An 8,227-nucleotide genomic window follows, 5' to 3' on the forward strand; every position below is an offset into this window, starting at 1 on the left:
GATCCTCTTTTTACTTGGATACATTTCCCTCTATATAGAACAGAAAACCCTTGCTATACCAAGTCATCTTTCTCTGTACAAATAAGAAACATGCAAAGCCAGACGTGTTGTTTTGGACGTACACTTTTGCCATTTGTCTGCTGGAGTTTGTGACTGTGAAACAGGCTTTCTCTGGGCTGGAGGATGGACGAGTAGGTGTCAGAGAGGCATTAACAACACGGGTACAGCTCAGCTTTTCCTCCCCGTGACGTCGTCAGCAAAACATTCCCACTGGGGGACTCTGTCCTTCAGGGTGGAGTCTGGGCGGCCCCCACCGCTGGGACACTCCTGCCTTTGGGAACCTCCCTTTCGGACAGCTCACGGTCGCTGCACACTGTGGGCATTTTTTTTTTTTTTTTTTTTGCAAAGAGAACAGTTTTGTAAGAGACCATGGACATCATCTGCGACAAAGCCCAACTCCCCCTGCCAAGTGCTCACAAACACGACTGTGGCCTTGGGCAAGTCACAGTCTCTCCCAGCCCGAGTCTTCTCACCTGGGCACAACTGAGGTCACTGTGGCTCTGACCTGAGCATTCCAATGGGGACCCTCTGTTGCTTAGTTTCAGAAATACAGGTTTTGCCTCCAAAGACACCTGGATTTGACCTCTGTTTCTCATTTGCTGTATGACCTTAGTTAAGTCATTCATTTGCTTCGAATTTCATTTCTTCAAATAAAAATCCTAGTGCAGCCTGACCAGGCGGTGGCGCAGTGGATAGAGTGTCGGACTGGGATGCGGAGGAACCAGGTTCGAGACCCCAAGGTCGCCAGCTTGAGTGCGGGCTCATCTGGTTTGAGCAAGGCTCACCAGCTTGGACCCAAGGTCGCTGGCTCGAGCAAGGGGTCACTTGGTCTGCTGTAGCCCCACGGTCAAGGCACATATGAGAGAGCAATCAATGAACAACTAAGGTGTTGCAACGAAAAACTGATTGATTCTTCTCATCTCTCTCTGTGCTTGTCTGTCTGTCCCTATCTATCCCTCTCTCTGACTCTCTCTGTGTCTCTGTAAAACAAACAAACAAACAAACAAATAAAAACCCTAGTGCCCACTTCATAAGGTTTGTGTCGGAATTGAGTGGGATACGGCCGACTACTCCCCAGTTCCCGTCGAGAGAATGCGTGTGTGAACACAAGCCCTCTGGGCCTCGGCAGTCTGGGCCGTGGTGCCGACCCATTGCACGGATGGGGAAACTGGGACGGAGGACTTGGGGTGCCTCGCCAGGGTCAGGCCGAGGGCAGGGGCCAGCGGGCACTTCCCCAGGGCTCTGCCCCTTCCCATGATGCCACGCTGCTTCCAGGACTCCAGATCGCCGCACTCGGGTCTCATTTTTATGGCCCAGGTTTAGAATTTTCCTTTCAGAGACTCTGGGAAAGGCTTCGTCTTTCCACTGCCTTGGGAGCCATAATTACCATATAAACTGGAGAAGACCTTGGATTTTTACTGGGGGACATAAAAAAGCAGAGGCAGGCCCTGGCAGGGAGGGCCCGGGGACAAGCAGAATGCCAGAATGCCCTTTCCACTCAGGCACCTAAGGGGGAGTCAAGATCGACCCTGAGTATCTGAGCCTGGAACCAGTGCTCGTGGGGAGGTGGGCTGGGGGGCGGGGGTGGGGGGCAGGGAGGGCCTTGAGCACTCAGCTCTACTCAGCCTGAAGGGGACCCGGTCATCCGCCTCTGCACTGCCCACGCCGAGAGGTCAGGAGTACCCGGGACCCAGCCGGGGGTGCTCACCAGCCTCCTGCAGGAATGTAGTAACACCGCTCAATTTATTGAAGGAAACAGTCTGGCCCCCAGTGTGTTAACATGAACCTGGACTAACCCTTTGGGACGGGCCGACCGAGGGAGCAGAAGGAAAATACAATTTAATGAGCACTTACGCGGGACTCAGCCCTGGGCAGGTACCAGAACTCCTCTCGGCTGCTGGGACAGCCAGAAGTGTAGGACTTAGCTCCTTTGTGCTGACGAGGAAACAGAGGCTCAGCTCGGATGTTTTCCTGCCCCGGACTTGCTCAGCTAGGAAGGGAGTGGGCCTTGCGGAAGGCTTGGGGAGTCCTGTGCATCTCTCTCGTCCCCCGCCCCCCCCCCCCCCACACAGGAGGGTCTCATTATCCTGGGGAGGGGGTGGGGGAAGGAGAAGGCAGCTCTTCCTGATCCTCACTGGGGGGGGATTAGGGAATGTGGATTCGGGGAATGGCTCTGTGATTAGCCTAATTATATTGTTTACATCTGGCCAGGTGTGAAGGGAAAAGACAGGTGTCCGCCTCAGCCCTGCCCTAGCCCAGTTTAAGCTGACTTTGTTGTTAACTGTCGAAACAACCCTATTTGGCATCTCAGGCAACTGCCTCCTGGAAATAGTTGAGTCTCGGCAGGATGGGAAGTAAAAAAGGGAAGAAAGAGTATGCTGAAAATTTCATTAGGGAAAGGGCTCTTCAGATCCATTCATCATCCATCTATCTGTCCATCTAGTAAACAATTATTATCTGTTGAGCCAGCTAGCCAGTTATTCATCCAGCCATCCGGTTACCCCTGCAACATCTATCCATCCATTACTCACCTACCTATTAGCCATCCTCTATCTTTCTATCCTCCTATCCACCCATCATCTCTCCTTCCCAAGGAAAGTTGGAGTGGGAGCTTCCACCACTGAAGTCTGGAAGTCCTGGGAACCATCCCAGACTCTGCCGCTTACCAGCTGCGTGATTCCGGGGAGCCAAAGCCACCCCTCTGAGCCTGTGTCCACACCCGAGAAGCAGAGCTGATCATACTTTTGTCGGAAGACGGTTAAGTGACGTTCATGTCACGAGGCTCCTTAGGGGCTCAGAATGGTGCTCATTACCTACTTGGCAGTCAGTAAGGGTGGTTCCGATCATCTTGCTTGTCAAGGGATGTGGTCCATTCATTCCTTCTTTCATTTGCTCTTGCCTGGAATGGTGCTAGGCCCTCCCTGGGGACGCAACTGTGAACAACACCAACAGGGCTTCTGCCTTCAGGGGGCATACAAGCTGGTTAGTGAACAAAAGCTGTGCAGGACTGAGACTACAGACAGGTCCTCCCTCTCCAGTCCAGGCGCGGGCTCTGCCTGGCCAGCGGTGTGCTGACTTCTTTCTAAATGGACTTTATTGCATAGAGCAGGCTTATGTTCACAGCTAAACTGAGAAGAAAGTAGAGATCTCCTAGATACCCTCTGTCCCTCACCCATGCATCTCTCCGCCACTGTAATAGCCCAAGACCCCACCCAGAGTGGTACATTGATTACAGTCAATGCACTGACATGGACATACCCTCGTCACCCAAAACCCGCAGGCGGCACTGCGGCTCATCTTGGGGCACACATTCTGTGCGCTTTGCCAAATGTACACTGACACGTCTCCACCACCACAGTGTCACACAGAGTAGTTTCTCTGCCCTAAGACCCTCTCGGCTCAGCTGGTCACCCCTCCCTCTCCCCAGCTCCGGCAAGCGCCGATCTCTCCATTGTCTCCATAGTTTTGTCTTTTCCAGAATGTCGTAGAGTTGGAATCCTACAGCGAGTGGCCTTCCCAGACTGGCTTCTCTCACTCAGTAACATGCATTTAAGTTTCCTTCACGTCTTTTAATGGCTTCTCTTATTTGAGTCAAACTGACGCCAGAAGCCGGGAAGCAAGATCCCAAGTGCTCCTCCCTAGATCACTTCTCTTTGGGGTTGAATACTACCTGCTGCCTGGACGTACCACGGTTTATTTCTCCACCCACCTGCTGGAGGTCATCCCAGTTGCTTCCAGGCTTTGGAGATGATGAATAAAGCTTAATAAACGTCCATGGACAGATTGTGTGTGTGTGTGTGTATGTGTGTGTGTGTGTGTGTACACAAGGTTTCAATGTGTTGACTTTATTTCTAAATTAGCTGCTGATGTTAAAAGTTGAGAGCTCTTCTGCCACCATTTAAAACCCAGCGCCATACAGCACGTCATCCCTGCAGCTGCCGAACTTGCACCGCCAGCACCCCTGCCCCCAGCAGACAACTCCACCACGGAGGACAGGACCCAGCGCTGCAACATACAGGAAATTCAAGGTCTACGGGAGCAAGAATTAGCAGGATGTGGGTAAAATGCTTGTTGGAGGCTGGAGCTGGGATACCAGCAAGAAAGTTCTGACTGAGTGTCTCGATATGGGGAATGTTGTCGACTTCACAATTCAGATGGATCCAGTCACCGGAACATCAAGAGGATTGGGATCTGTGCTTTTCAAAGATGCTGCTAGCGTTGAAAAGGTTTTGAAATGGAAGGAACACAAACTGGACTGCAGATTGATAGACATTCCCTCCTTCCCCCAAAGGACCAAAGCTTTAAAAAGGAAGGAACCTCCCCAAAATATTTTTTTTTAAAGAAGACAGAGGTGTTCTTTTTTTTTTTTAATTTTTATTTATTTATTTATTTATTTATTTATTTATTTATTTATTTATTTATTTATTTCAGAGACAGAGGGAGAGTCAGAGAGAGGGATAGGGACAGACAGACAGGAACAGAAAGAGATGAGAAGCATTAATCATCAGTTTTTTGTTGCAACACCTTAGTTGTTCATCGATTGCTTTCTCATATGTGCCTTGACCATGGGCCTTCAGCAGACTGAGTAGCCCCTTGCTCGCGACCTTGGGTCCAAGCTGGTGAGCTTTTTGCTCACACCAGATGAGCCTGCACTCAAGCTGGCGACCTCGGGGTTTTGAACCTGGGTCCTTCCGCATCCCAGTCCAACACCCTATCCACTGCGCCACTGCCTGGTCAGGCTCACCAAAATATTTTTGTGGGTAGATTGAGCCCAGAGAGTACTGAACAAATTAAAGAATATTTCGGAGGCTTTGGAGTGATTGAAAGTATCGAACTTCCATGGATAAAAAAACCAAAAACAAATGAAGGATGAAGTTTTTTTTGTTTTATCACCCACACAGGTGAGGAGCCAGCAGAGAAATCGCTAGAAAGCAGACACCATCACACTGGTTCTGGGAAGTGGGAGATCGAAGTGGCCCAACCCAAAGAGAAATGTAGGCGGCACCAGCAGCAGCAAAACGAAAGAAGAGGCGTGACAGCTGGTGGCCCAGGTGGTCCTAGGGAGTGCGGACCTATCTATCCCTCTCTCTGACTCTCCCTCTGTCTCTGAAATAAATAAATAAATAAATAAATAAATAAATAAATAAATAAATAGATAGATAGATAGATAGATAAATAAATAAATAAATAAATAAAAAATTGAGGTCAGGGCCGAAGCTGGAAGCAAGGGTTTAACCACTGCGATGATTAAGGGTATGGAGATCCCGGTGGTGGCCACAGCGGCTGTGGCCGGACCGGGCGTAACTACGGGAACTGCGGACGTGGGCAGGGAGATGCAGACTGCAGCGGCCCGCAGAGCACTCACGGCAAGGCGTCCCGAGGGGGTGGCAGTCACCAGGACCAGGACCAGCCGTCCTAGAGGCGGACCTTGGGGAGAGCAGGCGGAGATCCTTAAAGCAGCCCACCTGGCGGGAAGACACGGAAGGCTGGTCTTCTGCTGCTGGAAGATGATTATTTTGTAAAAGACTTTCTCGCGTACAAGACACCGCGCTGTCCAACCGTGTGGGGCTGCCAGCGAGTTCTCTTTGTTTTTACTTTGTCTTTTGCTCTCTATGTTATGATTCAATGTGGATTTGTGTTTATACAAATTTTATTTGTATGATTTCATGTTACATCTCCAATAAGTGCTTCCTTATGTGATAAAAAACATTTTAAAAATGACACACAAAAAAAATAAGTTGAGAGATTTCAAATTCAAAACAAACATTCAGACGGGACTTCTAGCTTCTCTGGAAAATGGAAACAGCCCGCCTCTCATTCCGGCATCATCTCGAGCACAGGAGCCCGCGGTGGCGGCCCGGGCTGGAGCCCGGCTCTCTGGTTTGCCGTGGCCCTCGCCCATGGCCCTCTGCTCGTTTGCCTGTTGTCTGGTGTCCCCAGGAGTTTGAGACCCCTGGGAAGATGATGTGTGCCTTATCTGACCAATGCCCCATGACACAGTGCTCATGTAGGGCCAAGCACGCTTCTCCGAGCTTTACACAGGTGAACTGTGAGCCTTCACGGAAATCCTAGGAGGCCGGTATTATCATTATCCTTATTATACATGGGAGGAAACCGAGGCATAGAGAGGTTAAACTAGTTCTCCAAGGTCATACAGCCCAAAACGCCAGGTCAGGATTTGAACCCGGGCTGTTTGAACACTGAGCTATGCATCTTCTAGGGCGGTGTGCAGAGAGTCAACGTCAAGAAAAGGTAGATAACAATCAGAGAGAAGCCACAGGGCACAGGGCAAGTCGTTGGGCAGCCAGGGAGTACCAGGGAGCTCAGAGAGAGAGAACCTCACTCCTGGCTCTCCAAAGTGACTGGCATGATGTAGATCAGGGGTCCCCAAACTTTTTACACAGGGGGCCAGTTCACTGTCCCTCAGACCATTGGAGGGCCGGACTATAAAAAAAACTATGAACAAATCCCTACGCACACTGCACATATCTTATTTTAAAGTAAAAAAAACAAAACGGGAACAAATACAATATTTAAAATAAAGAACAAGTAAATTTAAATCAACAAACTGACCAGTATTTCAATGGGAGCTATGCTCCTCTCACTGACCACCAATGAAAGAGGTGCCCCTTCCAGAAGTGCGGCAGGGGCCGGATAAATGGCCTCAAGGGGCCGCATGTGGCCCGCGGGCCGTAGTTTGGGGACATCTGATGTAGATGATCAGTCAGCACTGGAAAAGACAGGGAAGGCTTCCTGGAGGTGGTGTCCACTGGTTAGGCCTTGAGGGCCAGGAAGAGACTAAGAATTGCTTTATAGCTAAGGGGCAGGTTCCCTTAAAATCTCTTAGACTCGACAACAGCTCACTACTTGGACCCTTGGTGGCATGATCCTATCCATAGGTGGAAAAATAAGGTATGCGTACCCTGCACATACTAGTCGTTGAGAATAAGCAGGCACCTCCTTGAGGAATCTCTAAGCAGTGAGCTCAGCTGCCTGATTTCCCTGTCGCAGACACTGAGGGCAGCTAACCTGAGGTGGGCACTGGGCAGCGGGCTGACCTGGTCCACGGGCAGGCCACGGCAGGGTCTGGGGCCCTGGAAGAGCTGTGGCTGGCGCGAACATCAGGGAGAAACGCTCACTGGCATGACCTGTCTCGGGCAGGGGCCCCTCGGGAACCTCTGCCCTGGGACTAGAGTCTACACTGGATAGCAGTAAGCCCAGGGAGCACCCACCAGCCTCAGCAACCTGCAGGGCCTGAGCCCCCTCTGTCAGGGAGAGACTGACACCCAGGGAGGGGGAGGGGCCACTGGTTTGCAAAGTTCAGATTCAAGGGTCCCAGGAATACTAGCTTCATGCCAAATACTAGCTTCATCCATTTCACCTAGTCAAGGCCACCAGCACCTCCTTATCTCACCGTGGCCTCTCACCGGAAATGTTGATGAAGAACCCTGGCTCAACAGGGAAGAAAGTATGGCTTTAAAAGCAGGCAGGATGTGGCCTGACCTGTGGTGGCGCAGTGGATAAAGCGTCAACCTGGAAATGCTGAGGTTGCCGGTTCGAAACCCTGGGCTTGCCTGGTCAAGGCACATATGGGAGTTGATGCTTCCAGCTCCTCCCCCCGTCTCTCTCTCCCTCTCTCTCTCTTCTCTAAAATAAATAAATAAATAAATAAAAAAAGCAGGCAGGAAAAGCATGTTGGGACCTATGAGGGTGGACAGACCCCCCCCATCTCCTGTCCTCTCTCCCAGCCCAGGCTGCTGCAGCCCCACGTCCTTTTGAACCCCTCCCCCCCACGAGGGCCAGCGGCTTTATTTCCACAGGACGTCCCAGCAGCAACGGGCCCGTGGGTTCCTGTGATGTGAGAGAAGCGGGAATGTCTCGGTCGCTTCAGTCTTCCTCTCCCGGCGCCGTCCTGTGAACCAGGCTCTTCAGCGCGGGCCCGCAGCCTGCCCACGGCCTCGCTGCAGAGCTATTTAGAAACTTCCTGTTCCACATGCTAATTAACAGTCTGTGAATTTAACTTCCACCCGGGCCCGTGCAGCTCTAATGTTCCTTCGTGGAGGCCGGCGTGTGCCCCTCCGAGTCCTTGCTGTGCTTTTCCACTTCCTTTGAACCTGGGTGCACAGGGGGACCCAGCAGGACTGCCAGTGTCCCGGGAACCGCCGAG

The 8,227-nt window shown here is 51.3% G+C and overlaps 1 pseudogene; it reads left to right on the forward strand.

Moving 5' to 3' along the window:
• The first annotated feature begins 429 nt into the window (after positions 1 to 429).
• On the forward strand, positions 430 to 5,479 carry LOC136377002 (heterogeneous nuclear ribonucleoprotein D-like; annotated as a pseudogene).
• The last annotated feature ends 2,748 nt before the right edge of the window (positions 5,480 to 8,227 follow it).

This window comes from Saccopteryx leptura, chromosome 6, assembly GCF_036850995.1.
Source record: "Saccopteryx leptura isolate mSacLep1 chromosome 6, mSacLep1_pri_phased_curated, whole genome shotgun sequence".
In the NCBI taxonomy this organism is placed as follows: Eukaryota; Metazoa; Chordata; class Mammalia; order Chiroptera; family Emballonuridae; genus Saccopteryx; species Saccopteryx leptura.